Here is a 23,150-nt window from a genome sequence, read left to right as displayed (position 1 = left end):
TCTGTATCAACGAGATTTTTAGCCCTATACCTATTCATCTCGGGACCCACACTTTACTTCCCTTCCGAAGGAAAAACTCACATTTTGCGAGTTTTTCGGGAGTGGGATTCGATCCTAGGTCCTCGGCATGATAGTCAAGTGTTCTAACCATCACACCAGGTCCGCTCCACTATTTGTTGTTACAGGTACTCTTCGATATAACGTACAAAAACGTTTTCTCTTTGTACGTTATATCGAAGTGTACGTTATATCGAAGCAGAGAAAAATATAATATTTTTTATGCTAGTATTGATGTATTCGACGTGAAATTTATCCTAAACAATGATTTCGGTGAAATTCACGAAACCAATAATGAAAAACTTGAGTTTTGACGAAAAAGTCATTTCGTTTTTTGTGCTTCGATATAACGTACATTTTGCTTCGATATAACGTACACTAAATTTTTCCCCAAATTGCGCTAATTCTGGGTAACAAAGCTAATTCTGCAACAAAACATTGATTTGAGTAATTTCGTAGTTAATCTAAGGGTTATTCGTGGGAAAAATAAAATTTTTCAATGTTGTACGTTATATCGAAGCAAAATGTAGGTTATATCGAATTCGCTATATCGAGGGTACGCTATATCGAGGGTACGTTATATCGAAGAATACCTGTGTTTTACATAATTCAGCTAGATCTCCTGTGATAATTCAGCTAGCTAATCCTGTGATAAAAAAAAACGAAAAAAGGTATGTAGTGGAGAAAGCTTTAGGGTAAAAAATATAATTTGGACATGTATATAATTTGGACATGCACGGCGATGTATGCCTTGTTCCGGAGAGCTAATAAAAGTAGATACTTCTCAATATCGATTTTTGGATCAAATAGACCCTATTCTGATGACTTACGTTGAAAAGACGCTTAACAGTTAAGAATTTACTTCAAAATTATCTAAAATGTAAATTATTTCACTAAAACCCCTCAAATGCACAGGTATGCATGACGACATACACTTCACAGTCACATACAATATTCACCTCAAAATCGTTGAAATAATAATTGTAAAAAATTTAAAAGCCTTATTGCATTGAAACATGTTCAATAAAGAAGCATTAGGCATCCAATCTCTTAACATTCATCTAGAACGCTGGTGGTGTCCAAAATAGGGTATGTGTTCCATCAGTAATCTCACGCTCCCATATTCATCCTATTCGAAAACTAGTGATTACGGCACCGATTAATTTCGTTCTTTTTGTTTTTATGCGTGCTCACTCCTAACAAAAAATACAAAAATAAGAAACAAAATAAACAACGCTTCAATCCTTTGTTTTTCGTAGGATGAAAATGGGAGCCACATGCTTAATAAGGGAACCAGTACCCTACATTACAAGTTTTCTACTGTAAATATATTTTGGTCATCTGACGAACTACATGGGGATGCACTGCGATTGCATACTTGGAGGCGTATTCTGTGGGTCTGGCGATATTTCCTCGATTTTAACAAAACCTGAAATAGTTATCAAAATAGATGCCTGTTAAGCGGAGAAATTTGATTATTTGTAAGAAAATATTTGTTAATTTATGCTACTTCCATGATTTAGCAGTATTCATGGCTAAACATTGAGATAATTGCCCTGTCCAAATTATATATACCTGAGGGTGTCCAAAACATACACGCTAACGCCGCTCAGCACAAAAGTGCATAATTTCCAGACTACACCAAAAATGTGTAACCATTGCACATTCACAAAATCATCTCCTGTGTCCGCAAAATCGTTAAATTCGCAAAAATTTTTGTACAGCAATCTAGCTAGGTTTACTAGTGACCTTGGAAAGCAAGAAAAATATCGACATTTCGCATCTAGACGAGTGTACGAGCTGTTTTTGGGAATGTGTAACTGTAACGCATTTTTGTGTGGTCTGGAAATTATGCACTTATGAGTAGGGCTTACACATTTTAGTGCTGAGCGGTTTTACTGTGTATATTCGGTGTCCAAAATGCAATTCTTACAGGCGATCGGAAATTGCGATTTTCTCAGCTTAAAATGCTTTCGTTAAGGTTTTTGTCATCAGGAACGCAAAGCACAATCATATTATAAGCCTATTGGTAACTTCGCAAAAAAATCAATTGCTTTCTAAGAAAACTAGGGGACGATTTTTTCAACGTTGTCCTCAGCCTGTCCAAAATACATGAATTACCCTATTTGGTTCAAACGATGGTGAAGTACTTATCAAATGCCTCAAGACTCTCATATATGATGACTCCACTTTCTCACTGTTTCTCACGATCATTCATGAAGCGCAAAAGACTTCCAGTCAATTAGTCACCAATATGACGGCATCGTTTTGGGCTGATCTCAGCACCTGAGCTGTAGATAGCATCATACTGTGATTAACAGATATCAACTTAACGATCATTTGGCGCGTGTACCCTGCGTTCATACTTTAAAATTATAAACCCTCCATGAAAAACAAGTTTCAAACCCCGGTGTCTACATAGGGTCTGGGACCATTTAAGCAGTAGGACCTATTTTGGGTGCTTGCTGCTATAACTCAGTCAATTGAAGCGATTGACTTGATTTTTGAAACATGATCAGATACATACAGTAGCTTTTTAGAGTGAATATGGACGCGTTAATCTCGAAATGTGTTTAGAAAGATAGACTACGGTCATATCTCTCGGATAATGATAAAAATCGGTCGAGTGTTAAATTATAGTAGCTGCAATTGAATGAATTTAATCAGATTCCGTACTTGGCCCCATGCCATAATGGCCGACCACAGGCCTTTTTTTTTCTCCACAAATACGGTGCTAGCAGTGGGTGTATTGCATAAGTGTACGTCAAACGTAAGAGAGAATCGAATGTGTGTTGGTGTGGCATTCCTACCCATGCTCCGTGGCTCTGTGGCAATGATGACGTGAAAATGATATACAACAACAAAAATTATTCAGAAACGCATGGTAGTGAAAGAGTGTGTGTGGTGAATACGGGAAACAGGCATCCGACACCGGCGGCTGATGCATCAGCTGATGGAGATCACCAACAAGGAAACGCTATTCGGGTGAGAAATTTCCAATCTTCGTTAAATTGGTGTGTGAAGAACTTTCTCATGATCTCTCTGGGCTCGCCGACGCAATTCTGGCAGCCCTGACGGCCGAAGGCAGCTGTTTTCATAGCCACTTCAACTGATTTGAGAGGAAAGTGCGTGAGCGAAAAGTCGTGCACCCTTAAACGAAGCAACGCAGCGCTTGAATAACTTTCATGGGGCGATCTGGAAGACGGGGGATTTTTCGCGCATGTTTGTGTATTACCTCTGGATCAACACAAAATTAACGTACTGACCCGGTGACATACGGATTTGCGCCGGAATTTTTGTGTACACCGAGTTTTCCGTTTAATTCTCACGTGAGAAACCTGACTCGGAGTGAATGAAAATACATTTGGCTGAGGTGGCGCGGATCGGACGTGCACACTGCTAGTGGCCTCTTTTGCTCACCCACTGATTGGGTGCGACGCGATTGGTGACGCTAGAAAGTTCGTTGTATTTAGTTGGTGGGTGAGGGAGAGGGGATTGGTGAATGGCGGTTTTGGTCTGGTCTACGCCGCCTCGGTGAAATATATTGTCGTCGTAATTGGGGACTACGAAGGTGATGATTTTGTTTGCGGTTTTCTGTGGGAAAGTGAAGGAGGGAAGATTTTTTGCTTTTTTTTCCACTCATACTCCCATAAGAAACCGCGTAGGAAGAAAGAGTGTTTCCCGGCTCATCAACCTTCGTAGTCGCCAATGGTTGTCGAGGGGGGGGGGGGGGGGGGGTGGTGTCCGAGAACCAGAATCTGTGTTGGGTGTTTAGCTTCGGTGTTTTGCACGCACACGCGCTTGAGTGGGGTGAGAGGAATCAGTTTTCGGTCGGGAGTTGTTGCGTCTGTTGCACGGGTTCGTTCGGTGGGTGGGCAGAGGGCTGAGGGAGAGCTGCTTTAGGCTGCTCAACTTGCGCACTCTCTTTCTCATTGACAACGAAAACATGCATGGTAGAACAAATGACTGCTCAACTCGTGCATGGTAACATTCTTGCATTTGCATGTGTGAGTAAGGGTAAAATTGCTTTTGAATACAGACCTAGCTAGCCTTGATTTTTCTGGCATAACGGTAACTATAGCAACCGCCGTTAAGTTTAGTAGTAAAGGGAGAAAAAAAAAGTGTTGCCAACTCAAACCTTTTTTTCTTCTTTTTGTTAGATTTAATTCTAGATTGAGTTTAAATGAGGGCGAAAGTAACATGAGAGAGTTCTCTTCATCGACTCTCTCTTCTGCAAATTAAAGTGACAAGATGCAAATATAATCGAACTTTTTTACACTTAGACGCTAGATTGCATCGCAACCTAGCGATTTATGACCAAAAAGTTCAACAATACTTGCATCTTGTCACTTTAATTTGAAGAAGAGAGAGTCGATGAAGAGAACTCTCTCATGTTACTTTCGCCCTTATTTAAACTCAATCTAGAATTAAGGAACTGTAATAGAGGTAAAACCTAGGATGGGTGGATGCTTCTACCATTTGATTTAAACTTTGATTGTACCAAAACCAAACATGATTATATTTCAACAATTATCAATTCATACACAGATGCAGTCCGGAACTACCACAATGCAAAAAAGTAAATAGCATTCAATTAATAGCTTAGTTATACAAACTATTTTTTTAAACATGTGTACACAAAATGCAAACAAAAGTTAAAAACTCAAACACATAGGTTCTGCGACCGTTTGGGCGGGAGGGCCCATTTTTGGGCGCTTGCTGGTGAAGCTCGGTCAGTTTCAGACCAATTGATATACATTTTTCACATGGCTAGATACTGTGAGCACAGACAAACAGACGTAACACTCTGATATTTTGCATCGTACACCGATTTAACGGTCTATTTGAAAATTTGATAGTTGGCCAACTCACCACCCGTGGCGCTCGCATCGTTTTTGCTCGAGTTTGACGTTTGCCCACTACCGCCACCTAGTTGATGGTCGGCCAAACTCAGTCCTTTTAGCATTGGGCGAACATGTTTCCGAGACTATGATTTGATTCGAAAAATGTGCGAAGTGTTACGTCTGTTTGTGCTGTGAGTATCTCACCGTACTCCAGGAATCAGGTCGATTGATCTGAAACTTACTGGACTGTAGCGGCGGGTGCCCGAGGTGGGTCCCCTTGCCCAGATGGTTCCAGATCCTATGCCCGTTATCATACAAATAGTCTTGCACTCAAGTTCCTTCCAATCGCGTCGCGTATTGTGTGTAAGTTATTTATCTATTAATTTCAAACCTTCAGAATGTTTATGCAATTTATGGCTATCATAGTATTCAAACTTAAACTTTGATCTGGCTGTTTCCAGAAAGAAATATTTGATCATAGCAGGCTCAATATTTGATATAATTTTGTCTATTGTTGCGTTTTGTTTCATTGTTTACTACTCATAAACGCTTTATTTCAGGAGGTTTCAGGTAAATCTACCATTTCATATAAAAGGATGCAGAGTAGATAAATCTATAATTTTCCTTTTCTATTTCAGATTTAAAATCAAACACCCAATAAGGATCAAATTCGGAAAAGGAACCAGACATCAACCAAAATATGTTGTGCACCTGAACGTTGACCAAACGTTTTCTTTGAACTTCACCCTTCCACTAACACCCAAATTCCTGTGACGCCTAGGCCTGAAAGAATGTAGAGGTCTCTATGTACTTTCATAGGTGTCCAACTAATCTTCCTTTCCCATCCCTCAGCTGTCGCAAGGGCGTGGCCAGGACAGCACTTGACCGTTGGAGGATTGCGTCAATCTTGTCTAAGAGTCAGAGATTAGTCCCAAATCTTTGTGCTTTGGTAACGGACAGGAAGGATGCAACCCTCATAACAGCGATTCAGGGTTGTACCACCTACGAATTTGTGCGACTTGCTTAATGCTAATGCTAATGCTAATGCTAATGCTAATGATCAGATACATACAGTATCAAGTCAATCGGTTTGAAATTGACTGAGTTGTCGCAGCAAGTGCCAAAAATAGGTCCTACTGCCTAAGTGGTCCCAGACCCTATATAAGAATGATTCACATTTGAGAACGTCATTACTTTTCACTAACCAATTATTAGCGACCCCACCGCATCTGCAATGCATTCAGCTTCGAAAACAAACCTGACGTCATCGTCAGCACTTCAGTTCACCATCCCGAAATCGATTCTGTTTTTTTTTCGTTGCGCATATGAACTCAATTTGCTAAGCCGTGCCCTCTCACTTTTGTTGTGTGTATACGGAAATGGATCTCTTGTACTCGTGCCCATTGCAAACCAAACGCGACGATCCTATTCATAATGCCGACGCGACGCCGCGCCGCCCGGAGAGAGGAAGCATGCATCATTGCAGCTGGTTTGGAATGATATCATACCACAACACGATGCGACGCCCTGCCATCGCCGACTTCGCTATGGTTTGTCGCTAGTATGCACGACGAGCGAGCGTTACGATGCGCGTAAACTGATGCATAACGAGTGTTGCTGACAAGCTATGCGATGAGTTTATTATCTGCCTCTCGATGTGGTGGCGCCGTTTAGCTAGTTAGTTCACCTAGCAGGTCTTTTTGATGAGTTCTATAGGTGTAGGTAGCAATAAAATTGATATCCAAAACTCGCCAAGTCACGCTGCAACTGGTTCGCCCATCGTGCTCTCTGCGCCTTCTTGCGCTAACCGGGTCAGTATCAAACACCAACATTGCATGGATGTTATCCGCAATTCTTGCAACATGCCCTGCCCAGCGTATCCTTCCGGCTTTGGCCACCTTCTGGATGCTTGGTTCACCGTAGAGTGCAGCAAGCTCGTGGTTCATTCTTCGTCGCTACACTCAGTTCTCTTGCACACCGCTGTCTTAAGCACGCGTCGCTTTCTGTCCGTCTCGAGAACATTTGGTGTGGGGATGAATATGTGCTGAACGAGATAAATCTGGAGCCCGTAATAGGCAAGGCTTCCGCTGATAATGCGTCTTCGTACCTGTATAACAGCTCTCGTTGTTGTCAGCCGTCAGCAAGTGACCGAGGTAGACGAACTCCACCACCACCTTTATGATAGCAAGGTTAAGAAAAACCTCAATCGATTGTGTATGATACATCATCGGAAGTGGCCTTGCCTATCAAAGAAAGAGTGCGGCGGAGCGGAGCGATGTCGTATTAGGCTATGGAATTCCTACGCAAACGTTGAATTACGCAGAATTAGCGAAAGCGTCCCCCCCATAGCCGGGGCCCGTGGCGTAGTTGGTCACACGTTCGCTTCATATGCGGATGGTCATGGGTTTGATTCCCAGCCCAGGCACTTGCAATTTTTCGTCAGTTGCTCTTCACCGAGAGCGGCTGACACTGACCCTCTTCTGAGCCCCATGGCTCAAACGGACCCGGATACCTGGACATCGGCGAACTGCTACTCATAATGGACCCCCAATCGGACTGGAAAGGAACAATAGGCCACCTATCATCCTTGTGCTCATCATTCTACCATGTAGAGTAGAAAAGTGAAAGCAGCAGAAAGGCAACCAGTTCGATAAAGTATAATAGAATACATCTAGGCTCTGTACAATACTTGTAGGTACAGCTGTCAATTGGAATCGCTCACGTAGTGTCCTAGTGGACAATAGAGCTGTAAATTAGGTTAAGTGATTAAGAATAAAAAAAAGCGTCCCCCATCTTCAGGGTCTTCCCGTATCCAGTACCGTCAATGCCAAGCCAGGAATGATCATTGGTATAGAGCATGCACGAATGTTAACCAGTCGAAAACAAGAGAAGATAGCAACAAAATGCTCACCTCTAGTTAATCACATTAAAATTGCTATTGAAATTAAAATTTTGGCATCAATTATGTAGAACACAAGTTAAAACTATGCAAAAGTACATTTTTACTAAGAATAAGTTCACACAGCCGTGTGTCATTTTGTAGTAATATGTCATTTAAATGGAATTGATCCACAATTACATGTGATCCATAATTATGTAATGATTGTATACCATTCACGAACAATAACAGTTGACAATGAACCATGCACGAAAGTATATGTGCATAATTTGGCATCTTGGCGTCAGCTATGGCTAGTGGCGCGTGTTACCCCGCATTAAATCTGAAATGCTGAAAATCGAACTTTTTTCAAATTAGAATATTTAAGTAGTAATACATAAAGCTGGTTGATAGTTTCTTCCATTTGGGAGGAAACATATTAGTGTCAAAAATATGTGTATCATGAAGTGTTTCGTGGTTAAAATTGAACTCTCCCTTAACGTGGGCGTCTAACCCCCAGTTCCTTACGTCTGCAAGCTGTCACCAGACGAAATGCGGAACGTTGATCAGTCTCGCCAATGGTATCTCCCACTAGAGGCAGTAACGAACAGGGATGCCATATATACCCATTTATATGTACTTTACAGATTTATGAGCAACAGTGCAGATTACGTTTCATATGAAATCCAAATTTTTGAGCTAGAGGAGTTATTTTTTGTATGGGTTACAGATTTTTCCACCACATTTTGTATTTTTGGAAAAAGTGACAGATTTTTCAAAAAATCATCTGTCAGCTTTTTGATAATTAAAAGGCGAACACGATGAAATTGCCACACAGAAAATATTGTACAACTTTTGATTGCGTTCGTCAAAATAGCTAATTTTTTGACCATGAATAGTATATTATGTGTAGCTAATACCATAAAATTTTTATTGAAATCGGTTAAGTATTGGCGCATATATTGTAGATATCATAAAATGAGATTTTAGAATATTTGTGCACCCATTTCAAAAAATTACTTAGGCTATAACTTTTTTGTTACCTCATCAAAACGTTTGAAAATTTCACTGGATATTCTTAACATAGTATCAATTTAGTGGTAAAAATTTGTTCGAAATCGGTTCAGTACTTTTTCTAGTAAATATCCAAAGCTCAAATCGCTTCAAGGTAAATTTTAGGTACTTTTTGACCATTTTTAGTTCCGCGTGCACTTTTTTGACTGTAGAACTGGTAACACTGTCCCGATTTTTATAAAACTTTGACAGTGTAAAATTGTTGTGTTAAACTGTTTACAGTGAAAATTTCCATTTTTGTTGAGTACTTTCAAAGTAAGAGCAGTTTGAATGTCACTATACCAAAAACCACATCTGCTTATTGTGACATAGTGCGACATATATGGCTATAACTTTTTAACGGTATGATCAAATTGAATGAAATTTTGACAAACTACTTCTACATACATACTTAACGTACATAAATATTTTCATTGAAATCGGTTCAGTATTTTTGGCGCCAGCGTTGAAACGGCAAAAAAGTGATATTTTCCAAAATGTTTGTTTGCAAGAGATTCTCAAGTGGCAATTTCCTTGTTTCAGCGATATCTCCGCCAATACTCAACCGATTTTAATGAAAATTTTATGGTATTAGCTACACATAATATACTATTCATGGTAAAATAAATTAGCTATTTTGGCGAACGCAACCAAAAGTTATACAATATTTTCTGTGTGGCAATTTCAACGTGTTCGCCCTTTACAAAAAAACCAACAAAATTCGAATGGTATGGGATGATGCGGTGAAGATCGACGAAGTAAAATCTAACGAAATGCTGCTAGAAGGACCGAATTTCCACGTATCGCTTGTAAATATCTTGCTACGATTTAGGGAAGGAAAGATAATCATTTGCTCCAACATGTGTAGAATGTTCCTGAGGATTCTGATGAGGGAACCTGTTGAATGATCGCAGCGTTTTTTGTGGCGGGACAGCCCGGAAGACGACGTTTATACATATCAAATATCAGGTATCAGTAGGTCGGCTCCAGAGGCACGTTCTCCTCCATTTGGGATTTTTTTTTTCCTTCGCCATGAATACGAGCCTATTCATCATTTACATGAAATATAAGGGAAGAGAAAAAGGACAGGCAAGGGAATAGGAGCGTACCACAATGGGTTTAAACAGCGCCCTGATAAGGGCACTACGCATAAAGCGTAAAGATAATCTATAGCTCTTTACTACAGGGTCGAGAACAACAGAACATTCTGAAGATTCAGGTTTCTGAAGTCAGTTTCACTTAGTAAGTGTTTTCCGAGTACTCGGAAACGCAGTTTCGCAAAAACTGGACAGCTACAAATTAACGTGGGACACAAAAAGACATTTTACTCCTGTACACTTTTTGAGTTCCATTTTGGTTCCATATCAACTGTGCAAAATTTCAGATCGATCGCAGAAACTATATTTTAGCGCCAGCCATTTTAGTTTTCATATGGTTTAGTATGAAGAAAATCATTTTTTCAAAGAAAATTCGCCGCAGGTTGCCCCTAAACCCCTAAAAATAAATCGATGAATGATTTCTGTTGGAAATTTCACGAGGAACCAACCCTCCGAAGACCGCAAAGCGATCTGAGGCATGTGAAAAAAGTTATTGACTGAACACCGAATGGCTGTTTAACCAGGCCTGCCCAACCTTTTACGGCAGCGGGCCACATGTGACACTCCATATCAGTCCACGGGCCAAAAATTAAAATTCGACGATAATAAACTTATTTGATTTTTCTGAAATGTGCTAGTCAAGATGATGGCTTCAACCCGAAAAAAAAAGATTTCTAAAAATGAGAATGAAACTTTTGTTTCAACACTGATTATCTGATTCTCTGATCTTCTGACTTTTTGATTTTTAACAATGATTTTTAATTTTTTGATTTTTAGATTATATGATTCTCTGATTCTCTGATACTCTGATACTCTGATACTCTGATTATCTGATTCTATAATTCTTTGATTCTTTGATTCTCTGATTATCTGATTCTCTGATTCTCTGAGTCTCTGATTATCTGATTCTCTGATTCTTTGTTCCTGATTCTCTAATTCTCAAACTTTTTGATTTTTTACAATATTTTTTTCGATTTTTTTTATTTTTTCGATTCTTTCATTCTCTGATTCTTTGATTTGTAAAATAAGATGTTTCGTAAGCATCCTCCCTAGGACTAAGACAATTTATTTATTTACATATTACCGATTGGAAAAAGTATGTTTTTTTTCGATTTTGCTGCATCATAAATCCTAGAAATATTTCTATGTTGTACCGCTCTGGTATTTTACGACATCTGCTGAAATTTTACGACAAAAATCAAATTTCTGAATAATCGTAGAATTATAATTGATTTTTTTAAAATTTAATTCAAAAGTTCTTGTTGAAATATTTTTTCACTGGTAAAAGGAAAAAAAATAAAAAATAAAAAATTTTCTTCATACGTGTCGCGGGCCGCACAAAATGTCGTTGCGGACCGCATCCGGCCCACGGGCCGTACGTTGAGCGCCCCTGATGTAAGGAATAACAATAAATATGTAATAAAATCTCATTATTTTATCGATCGGGTGAGGCCTAATAACTTTTTCCACGAACGTCGCATCGATTTGCTGTCTTCAGAGGTCTGATTCCTAGTGAAGTTTACTACACAAAAACATTATTCGACTTATTTTTAGGGATCTAGGGGTGACTCCTAGCGATTTTTCATTGCAGGAGTAAAATTTCCCCATAGTAAATCGTATGAAAAACTAAGAATGGCGGGCGCTAAAATATAGTTTTTCCGATCGATCTGAAATTTTGCACAGTTGACATGGGACCAAAGTGGAACTCAAAAAGTATACAGGAACTCGAGTTTTTCCATTTTTTGTATTTTCCCATATAAACCATGTACCAGGCTATTACATATGTATTAAATGATATCATGAAAGTTCCACAATCGGATTCACAGCTATCACATACAGATGAATCAGCTTGCTGAATATTCGCCATGATATGGCTGAGTCGGCAGTGGCAGTGACCAGCATGCTGCAAATCTGCTTGGACAGATTTGTTAGATACTTCGCCACCCCTGGAGATAGCTCAGTACAATACAATTTTGTTTGACGACATGACTCCAAACTATTCCAATTTGTTTGTGCTGAGTGGCAGCCCAGGTGTCAATCTGAAGTTTTGTTTTACCCAACACTTGGGTACCGAAATAGCTGGCTCAGAGCCAATGAAGTGAATGCTCCAGTGCGAGCTAACTCATCAGCCAATTCATTTCCAGTGATGGAAGAGGTAGCCATACAAGGTAAATAGCAAGATAAACAGCGTTTGCTGAATTCAGCTCCTCGATTTGAGTTCGACAAGGGATAACTATCTTCGATCTGTAGTTAGCCGAAGCAAGTGCTTTAATAGCAGCCTGGCTATCTGAACAGAAGTATATTACTTTGCCCATTACGTGCTGCTGAAGTGCTGATTGTACTCCGCACATAAGAGCAAAAATTTCGACCTGAAAACGGTGCAGTGTCTACCAAGGGAGTAAGACTGATGTAAACTTAGCTCACGAGAGTGGACACCAGAACCTGCTCGACCTTCGAGAAGGGAGCCATCAGTGTAGCATACGATGCCGTCTGAAATAATTCACTCCAGATATCCAGATGTCCACTCTTCCCGGGAAGGGAATTTCGGATGAAAATGTACTATATGGAAAATTACAAGCGATCCTAAGATCACTTGGAGCAAGGACAACTTTGTCCCAATCCACCTAAAGTGGGAACAACGAGGTGTGTGTTGATGTGCGGTTCACCGAGTACCCATAGACGGTAACTGCAAGAAAGTGCTTCTTGTTTGAGATGAATGTGTAGTGGAGCAACGTCAAAGAGAGCTTCGAGCGCTGCCGTGGGAGTTGAAGAGAACGCTCCAGATATCGTCATTAGGCACATCCTTTGGAGATGGCCTAACTTTGGTTGGACCGTTCTCATTTCGTCCTTTCGCCACCACACAGGACATCCATAGGCCAATATTGGCCGAACAACAGTTGTGTAAATCCATTTGATATACTTTGGTTTTAGACCCCAAGTTGTACCGGCATTGCCCGAAGGCCATACAAGCTCTCTTGATTCGGAACTCAATGTGAGGTGTGCAGGAAAGCTTGGAATCTCGAATGACTCCTACGTATTTCAGAATTAAGAGACGCAAAGGTCGAGCGCCTTTACGGTTTCGCCTTTCCGTGAAAAGAACAATAGATGTTTTACTCGGATTAACCGAAAGACCATATTGGCGACACCAACCCTCAACTACCTGAAGGGCGCTTTGCATCATGTCGAAAAGGGTGCTGATGCACATACCAACTAACAATGTTAGGTGGTCGTCGGCAAAACCATAAGTAGGAAAACCGCTATTATTGAGAAGCAACGTCGAGAAGAGATATCGGGTTTTGAGCATTTGATGAATCCAAGTAGAAATCATTGGAGATATACCATGACTCCGTGCGGCTTCCAATATGGCATCGAAAGACACATTGTCAAAGGCACCCTCGATATCTAAGAAAACATCCAAACAAGATTGCTTTTGAGCGGATGCTTTTTCGATATCGTAAACAACCTTGTGTAAAAGAGTCATAGTGGACTTACCAGATTGGTTAGCATGTTGGTTCACATGAAGAGGCACGTTGGCCAGATGAACATCACGGATGTGATGATCCACAATGCGTTCTAAACATTTCAGAAGAAAAGATGTCAAACTGATAAGTCTGAAGCTGTTTGCTTCTTCATACAACGCGCGACCCACTTTCGGAATAAACTTCACAGTAATATCCCGCCAGGATTTGGGAATATACCCTGTAGCAAAACTGCAAACAAGTATTTTTTTCAAAACATGTTTGAAGTGATCAAATCCCTTCTGACGCAAAATAGGATATCTGCCCCAGGAGATTTGAAAGGAGCAAAGCTATTAAGTGCCCACTCAATCGATTCTATAGTTACAATACTCCGAGCCGAAGCCAGGGAATCGTAACTACAAGAACACACATCCAGGGAAGTTTGTGCTGAATAAGCATTCCAGAACTTCCTCATCAGAGGAAGTCAGATCGCCATTTGGCAAACGAAGTTCGTTCACTCGGAAATCCTTAGATTTCACAAGGATTTTAATTAATCGACTGACTTCACTCAAACTGGAAACATTTGTACAAAGGTTTTTCCAGCCGGATCGTTCAGCTGACCGGAGAGCTTTCCTGTAGGCCTTGCAAGCCATCCTGAAAGCTTCCGATCCAGCCGAACGTCGTCAGTTCCAACTCTTTTTACATTGTTTCCTGAGCTTGGCCTGATCAGAGTTCCACCAAGGGGTTCCTCTTGTGGAATTCACAGACCATAGAGGGCAAGCTTCTTCAAAAGCTTCCATGATGAAGGCCGTTGTAGTATCAACGGCATCATTATAACCACTTGGAGTGTCAATAGATGGTGAGTATCCACGGAATTTGGCTGCAACCAAATCAGTAAAGAGGTCCCAGTTATGCCTAACATTTCCTCTTTAGCCTGATACATACAATGAGGGTTGGGCGGTTGTCTATGTTAAGATCTGTACTACTTACGTACTCCATCAAACATCAAACTGGAGCATCTCAAGGCTGTGTTGGAAGAGATGCTACGAATAGCCATGTTCTAGGTGGCGGCGGAATCCAATACTTTTCAACGCGTGATGTTTCTGAGAGCCTATCAACTTGCGCTTCTCTCTCGATCGCGCCGATGACTGCCTCTCTGTTTTGATCGTCTCATAAACAACGATCTACCACGACCCCATGCTGCAGCGCATGGACTGCAGTAACAAGCCGTAACGGTTGCGCTTCGTGCGGTGAGAGCGAGTTCACATGTGCCGGCCGAGAGAAACTCCCTCCATCGGCTCGACGAGCATAACAAAACTGACAGCATTCTTAACCCATGTAGTGTGACTGTTACACACTATACTGCTACTAGGCTTAACTGGCGCCCAACGACGACGACGTCGCCGAGCGTCGTCGTCGTCCGACGAGCATGCTGCTCGCCATAGCCGTTGGCGTTGCTTGCTGTATCAGCTGCCGCACCGCGCGCCGCCATGATTAATCGCAACAAACGGACGAGGCTTTAGTGATCGAATATGCTAGCTCGGGCTAGGACGCAGGCGCACGCTTAAGTATGGTCGCGGGTGGCGAGTGGTTTGGGGACTGCTGCTGCTGCTGCTGCTGCTTTGGAGCTAACTTTTGTTCTCGGTTTAGGCGTGAGCGTTTTAACTACTATTAACCGTCGTAGTCGTCGCCGTCATCATCGTTTGTCGAAGCGTAATCGTCGTCGCTGGGTGCGCGCACCGAGAGTAAATTAACGTGCGATCTAGTCGAGGCACCTTCAGTGAAAATATGATCCTCGAACGACGAGGATCATACCGTTGATCGCCCGGGACGGAATCCTGGTCGTAGCCGGTCGATCGGTTGGGGGAATGTTTGTTTCACTAGGAAAGAAATGTTCTCAAGTGGAAGCAGTCTTTGTTAGATGAAAAGTTACCCGGTTGAGTTTCGAAACAACGAAGAAGAAAGCAACCGATTACGATTGAGTGTGGTAAACCACACGAATTAGTGGTGTGTGATACTAAAAATTGAAAATTGAACCCTTCGACGAAAAAGGGGTTGAGTGATATAGATAAGGATACAAGTCTTATCAAGTGGTCTTGAAAAGTGTGAAGAACTTCATTATTCGATAAAACGAAGAATAGTGAATCTATTGTGAGATATCGTAAATGGTACGAACGTCTACATCTGGTGTAATATCTACAGAACAGATGTCGATTTTTCTTCCTGACGAAGATATGAAAAAGATATAAGGCTGCTGGCTGTTGGCTGATTGGAATGATTTCAATCACAATTGTTATACATTCTTAACTATGTTGAGTTTAAAGTTTTAATTATGATAACAGATATTTAAATGCTATTTCTCTGGCTTAATACAATTTGTTTGATTGTCATTTTTTTTCTGGATACAAGGTTTAAAAAATCCAGATTTAGCTCGTTTGTGGTAAATGTGGTAATTTGGTAAATTGCTTGAACATTGATCCCAGTAGAAAGTATTAGTCAGCTAAGCAATATAATAACCGAATTATTTTGTAACATTAACAGTGAGAATCACCGGAAGTGATGGACTCAAGAGTTCACAATAACATCGCCATTAGTAGCATTTGTTGATCAACAATGCTCAACTGAATCATCGTATATTGGAGTAAACTGTTTGAAAAATAGAATGCGATCTTCTCGTATTCGGAGAGTGTCCGGCCATTTGGCCCAATGCCGTTTGCCTGAATTATGATCAAAAGAGTTAAGAGGAAGTGATCATCGGGAATATTTCCTTCTTTCAATCATAGGCTGTTCTTTCTAGTTTTGTCATTCAGAGATTAGTGCTGGAGTTAAAACTGACAATATCTCAGTAAAGTTTTTTTTTCCTTGAATCATATTCTTTCGCGTTATACTGATGCAGAGTACAGTAATTGTATTTGTAATCGTGATCGAATTTATTTATCATACGTAAACCATCCAATACACCTAGAAAGCAGTATTTAATTACATGTTTGGTGTTCAGCTGTTTTCTACTGGGTATTTTAAAACAACGATATTATATAGTACCGCCTAACCATAAAATTCACAAACAATTTTCTTAATTGAGAATCAACAATTTGTTAGTATTTTGAGCGAAACATCTTTCTTGATTTGTGGCTTAACCTGTTAACGCCCATGGTGTCTCACAATTTAAATCTTCAAATATGTCTGTTATCAAAGGTCAAGTTTCAACAAAAAAAGCATGATTTGACTAAAAAAATTGAAGTCTATGGTGTAGTTCCAAAAAAATACTTCATTGTAGGTCCTCAATATCTGATAATTTTCTCGAGTTCTATTTCAGCACAACTTCTACGCTATCGTTATATTCTGATCCGTATAGATACAATACAGCTCTAAACAAGTGAGAGAGATGATAACCACTCAAAAAGAATAGAAAAAGGATTCATAAATTGGGGCAGAAATATAACCCGATAAACGCCCAAAAGTATGCAATGCATTTCATGTAGTTTTGGCTGCAGTGTTCAACATTTCTCTTCTTTTTGAACAAATCAAATAATGTGCGCATAACCAAACGTTAAAATACTGTAGGTAGATGTTAGATTTTACACAGATAATGATTTCTAATAAAGTAATTGAGTTTTTCCTTCAGCACCTTCCAAAATCTCTCTACGTACTCACCATACGTAAACGTTTCAGAAATGTTGCATGTTTTAAAAATAAAATCGTGTCAAGTACTGTTTTTTTTAAATTTGTATCCTTTGACAGATACGTATTTCGACCTCAACTATAAGGTCGTCTCCGGTGTCTAACACTAACACGCCCAGGTTCACCATCATTCCATGTTTTGATATAAAATTTCAACCAGATACACGGCTTCTCCAGTTTTGCCTGTACTACTCCATGATTTTTTATTCTTGAGCAATATGTGGGTTTTATGGTGTTATTCTGAGCACTATCAAAGTTACATCGAAAAGACAACGTGTCTTTCGACTACATAAAAATGATAAACTACCCAAAAATTCAATTTTATTTGATCTACCAATTGCAATTTAGAATTATGTACAAAAGTCTGAAAAACATAACGTTGGGGGGAAGAACATTCCCGATAGAAATCCCCGAAGAAATCCCGGGAGGATTAACTGAAGGAATTCTGAGAGGCATACCTAGTAGAGTTCTGAGGAAATCTCAGCTGAAAGCTTGGAAAGAAATCCCTGAAAAAATCACAGAAAAAATGCCGGGATGAATTGCTGTATAAATCCCGAGCGAGGATCCCGGCTCGTAGAAAGGATTCCATTAGGATTTTCTCAATATGTTTCAACAAAACACTTTGCAAGTATACTAAAATGAATCTGTGAAGTGATTCCAGAAGAAATTCGTGAAAGAATGCTGGTTAAAATATCTGGAAGAATCTTTTCAGGATTTTCTAAAGCAATTCTGGCAGAAATTCCTGGTGTTATTTCTAAAGGAATCCCGTGAAGAATATCTGATGGAGTCCTTAGAGAGATCATGACAGGAATTGCGGCCAGAAGCTGAGCAGGTATTCCTGCAAGAACCATAGAACCATGTCTCTATGATCTGGGATTGGCTCGGAAGAAACGAATTTTTTTATATTTTTTTTCGGGATGAATCCCTTTAGGAATAATTCCTGTTGTTATTCCTAAAGGGATTCATCCCAAAAAAAAAATAAAATGAAAATTGGAAGGAATTCCAGCACAAATCCCTGAAGAAATGCAGAAAAGAATAACCAAAAGAATCCTTTCAGGATTTTCCAAAGCAACCCCTGCAAAAATCTCTGAAGAGAACTCCGGAGCAATCCGTACAGCAATCTCGGCAGCAATATCTGAAGGAATCCTGGGTATAAACCTGAGAAGATTCTCGAAAGGAATGCCTGGAGAAATCCTAGCAAGAATTCCTGATGGTATCACGGCGTGTATATGGGAAAGGTTTATAACAAAAAAATAGGCATCGTCAAATTTTTCGCTATTCAAAAATAGAGGCTTTCAGCTTTCATTTGCATGGTCCCTCAAAAAAATCCACCGAGGGATCTCGAACAACTTTTTCAGAATACTGTTTTTCCCCATACAAAATGAACGGTTCCAAATAGAGATGGGTAACTCACTCGCGAATCGACTCAAAGAATCGATTCGCGAAACCGAGTGAGTGAGCCATGACTCTCTTCAAAAGAGTCACGATTCGCTGATGTTCATTACGATTGCGAAAAGAGTTAGTATGACTAGACTACGCACTTCATGATGATTCGACGCAGAACATAGCAATCTTTGACAATTAAATTTGTTTCCATACTTATATTATATGGCCGGCTCGCACCAGCGGTTCGATTCTTCGGAGAAATTAACGAAAACCTGCGAATCCTGTATTTCACTACGTTATGCTCAGACGTTTGTGCAAATCGTCAATATACATACCATGCAAGTGAATTTTGTACGAAAAGAAGTTGGTTCACATCGAAAATTGACATTTTCTTCAAATCCCGGAAATGAGTTACTGAATCGATCAAAAGAGTCGACTCTTTTTTGAGAGTGAATCAGTAGCGATTCACTCTCAAAATTGAATCAGTTTTCCCATCTCTAGTTCCAAATTAATCCCTATTTCTACTTAACAAACATACCCAATTTTTGTATGAACAAGTTCCCCCGATGGAATATTTCGATGTTGGACTTGAATGAAAGCTAGAAGCGTCAACTTTCACGTAACGTAAAAATTAGCGATGCTTATTTTTTTGTAATAAATTTCTTCTTCCAGACACACCGTGGTATCTCAAAAAAGAACGTCAGCTCATCTAAGCTCATCTCAGTTCTTCACCCTACCCTTTGCCCTCTATTCCGACCATCTATCCTACGCTCTATCATAACATTCAACCTTACCATCTGCCCTACCCTTTAAACTATCCTCTACCGTAACCACTGCCCTATCCTTTACCGTACCTGCTAGTCTATATTGTGCTTAATCGTACCGCCTACTCTACTGTGTACCCTACATTTTTCCTACCCTCAACCCTACTCTCTATCCTACCCGCTTCCCTACCGTCTACCCTATCCACTACCCTAACCTTCTACTTCACTCCCTCTACTCTATCCTTCATCCAAGCCCTCTACCCGACCGTCTGCTCCGCCGTTTATCCTACCCGCTACCCTACCATCTATCATGACCCTTTTTCTCATAAAGCCTGATCGGTAGATACGCATATTGCATGGCATCCGAAGCAGCATTGCCGATAAAAAGCATATATTCTGGAGTTTTGACCGCCATCTTGGAACCTAAGCCGCCATCTTGAATTTCAATACCCCTGCTACCACCTCCACATCCTAAGGAATATGTATACCAAATTTGATAGAAATTTCTTGACGCATTTCAGTGTTATGTATATGTTCCGGCATACATATATACATATAAACATACAATCATACATACACCGACTTTTGTATGTATTGATTAATAACTCTGCCGAAGAAATGAACTGTAAATTATTGACCATTGTCAAGATTCCAGGGAAATAGTTTTTTTTGCATTGGAAATGAAGCTCACAGATCGTGACAATATGCATTCTTTGCAGCATCGTTTACGCCACCTAGTGAACCAGTCACAAACTATATTGTCCACTATGAGCAATGTATGGGTGTGGAGAACATCTTCTCTGAAGAAAGTATTCTTAAATTTTGCATAATTCTGGAGATATTCACATCAAAAGGACTGTCCTATTTATAGGACGCTGGGTGTTCGGGGCATCTGTTCTATAAATAGGACGCTGGGCGGATATGGGTTAAAGTTACCTCCCCAGGCCCAATGTCAGCCTGACCAGTATAAAAACATAAAGTAATGACAATAACTAAGACAGGCACCTGGAACGTTTTTCAGGGACGAGACACAGCTTCCAAGGGGATTAGAGGGAGTTTTCTAGGGATTCCTAGTGACGCTTTTGTTTTTTACAGGGACTTCGGATTAGCACTTCAAAAGGCTCAAGGGAGTTTGCAGGGACGTTTCAGAGGTGAATGCTGGATGTCTCTTCTTCTTCTTTTACGGATATACGTCTTCACTGAGACGTAGTCTGCATCGCTTCAACTTAGTGTTCTTTGAACACTTCCTCAGTTGTTAACTGAAGGGCCTTGACACAAATGTCTCAAATGGAGGATAACGTGCCTCTGGAGCAGGCCTTCTGATACCAGTTTTTAATTGTAGGGCATTCTTTGCCTGCCATTGCATGAATCACAATGATACATTATGCCCAGGGAGCCGAGAAAACTTAACCACTAGGCTAACTGGAGACCCCCCTGGATGACCCTAAAACCCCGTATAACTTCCTCAAACTCCCTGTACTGCTCCTGAAGGTTGGGTGACAAAACTTTCAATAACAAAGCAAAGCATCAAATGCCACAACGCCGAATGCATTAACGTTGAATGTCAAAACGTTGAAAGAACAGACCGTGGATGAGACAAAACGTTGAAAGAAAAAAATGACGAAAAGTAAAATAACGGATTCCGTTTGAAATAATAAATTAAACTCACCACGGATAACAGATGTATGTTGATAACAAACGAATGTTAACAACTGTAAACCATCAGTACAAAAGGGATAATCATTAAGGGATATTGTTTCATCCAGAATAAACATGTGTTTTCTGTGAACTCACTGTTTGCTTAGATTACTTATTTTCGAGTTTTGTGTCCCCGGCATTCGATGTTTAGTTTTTCGAAATTTTGTCCCTAGGTTTCCCGATATCACCTGAACACGTCCCTGAAACTCACTGCAAATACTCTGAAATGTATTCAAAATCTCACTATAAAGTTGTAAGTACACAGGGTCAAATATTTGGCCTCAACCTAGGCCTCAACCTTAGTTACTGAATTATCAGTTTTTTTTGCCAATCAGAATCAGAATCAAGAATGGTATTTTTACTTATAGTGTGTATTAGGAACAAATAAAAATCTATGATCTGGGAAGAGTCGGAAATCCAGCCAAAAAAATATCCAATCTAACAGAAAATCTGTCCATTTAATATAAAATATTAATAAAAATCAGTAAGAAGTTGCACCTGAGTTACCGAAAAAATGTTTCATTGAATACAATCTGAAAATAATTCACAATATGGTACGAACATGATCAAATAAATAATGAAAAATTTCATACAGTACTTTCACCAAGAATAATTTTTGTATTTTTTTTTTTGTATCATCACGCTGTCATTTTTGACGCGTCTGTATATCGATTCAGCTGCAGCTGTTCTTAGTTATCCAAAGTGACTGAAGACAAATTGGATCTTATAAATAAAAGTTTAGGGTCTCCACAAATATTATCCTTGCTCAATTCAATTCCGGGTTCCTCGAGGGGAAACATTTGACTCAGGCTGCATATTTCTACAAAAGCTCTCGATTGGATAACAGTCAGCGCTCCTACTAATCTTGGTGGGCTTAACGATGTACAAGAAAAAGCTTTACCACGCATGGGGTTTTCTTCGAAATTCACGACATAATATCTGTAGAGATCGGAATTTTGCTTCGTTTCAGAGAGCGGGTAAAGCAGCATAAGCCTAAGAACAAGGGTCAGGACACAAGTGAGACAAATCTGTGTTTCTTCCTGGGAAGCTGAGGACCATGGAGTGACATTATCCTTCTTGACAACGTCACTCCCACCAATTTTAATATATTTTGCTTGCTTATACATGGAGCGGTTGGTACGTGATGACTCCGTCCTGTGGGTTAAATATGGAACTCTGTTTAAAATTCGTTTCCGCGGTAATTTTCATATCGCTGATGTTTTCAGAAACCCAAATACAACATTATTATTACATCTTTAGAAATGCTGATTTTAAAAGATGTTTTCTGTGTTACTTGGGCAATAGAAAATTTAAACAAATAATCGGTTTTATCATTTTCATTTTCCTAGATTCGTCTAGTGAATGGCTGTGTATGTGAAAATTAAACTGGACTAGACTACACTAGATGACTCCAAGCTTTACTCGAATTAAATCAAGGTTTTTTCTGAGATATTCTGAAAAAAAATGTCAGAACATCATTATTCAAAGACTTCTAAAGGAATATGTGAATACTTTTTTGTAGTTTTTCAGGAAGTTGTATTCATGAAGCATTAAATTTTCCGTAAGATGTCTAATAGAAATGATTACAAAGCATTGAGAAATGTCACAGCTTACTTCACCCGCAATATATTCAGATGTTTCATCGTGATTTTTTCAATCAACTCTTACACCATTTTTTTTCCTTTCAAAGAATATAGGATTCTTTACCATGTCCCAGAAAAAAAAAAACATTTCCCGGAGGAGTAATTTTATGGTAACCTGAGATCTCAGAAGATATCATCGATACCTACATGACCTTTTTTTAATCGGAATAATGAATTTGGACTAGTCTCGGTTTATATATGCAAAATTCAACAAGAATTCCGGGTTGACGAAGTTATGAAGTCTATTCCAGGAAACTGCAAAGAAGCTATTGGGTCAAATAGTGTTAGATACCTACTACATAATCGATCCACTCTCTTTCATCTGTTAGTCGGTCGGCTCATAGATAGATAGATACCTGTAAAATGGAAAGAAAAGTTAATGATTAGTACTATTGTTTATTAAACGACTGTTGAACACAATGGAGCACTGCACGTGGTGGTTTCTATGCAAATTTTCTCTAAGTCTTTCCCGTTTTGTGGCCTTGTTATTCACGATTCTAACTTATATAAATAAGCTTCTCATAGGCAGTGTAATTTAATTCAAAATATAAGTTCGCACTTGTTGAACTCCCTTTGTTTAATTCCCTTTGT

At 39.7% G+C, this 23,150-nt stretch overlaps 1 protein-coding gene and 1 long non-coding RNA gene across 4 annotated transcripts in view; one reads left to right on the top strand and one right to left on the bottom strand.

Annotated features, from left to right (window-relative positions):
- Window positions 1-23,150, bottom strand: part of LOC134285199 (uncharacterized) — a 203,453-nt gene that overhangs the window by 3,841 nt on the left and 176,462 nt on the right. The window lies entirely within an intron of this gene.
- LOC109422805 (E3 ubiquitin-protein ligase HECW2-like) overlaps window positions 1-23,150 on the top strand; it is a 123,447-nt gene that overhangs the window by 28,049 nt on the left and 72,248 nt on the right. The window contains exon 1 of one of the 3 annotated variants that reach the window (XM_062845514.1): window positions 14,733-15,394. The exons of 1 other annotated variant lie outside the window; for it this stretch is intronic. The gene's annotated coding sequence lies outside the window, so the exon portion shown is untranslated. Of the gene's footprint in view, window positions 1-14,732; window positions 15,556-23,150 lie in introns of those variants that run through there. One more of the 3 variants, XM_062845513.1, reaches the window with a different exon arrangement.

Source organism: Aedes albopictus, chromosome 1 (assembly GCF_035046485.1).
Source record: "Aedes albopictus strain Foshan chromosome 1, AalbF5, whole genome shotgun sequence".
NCBI classification, from domain to species: domain Eukaryota; kingdom Metazoa; phylum Arthropoda; class Insecta; order Diptera; family Culicidae; genus Aedes; species Aedes albopictus.
This window is presented reverse-complemented; position numbering and strand designations above follow the sequence as displayed.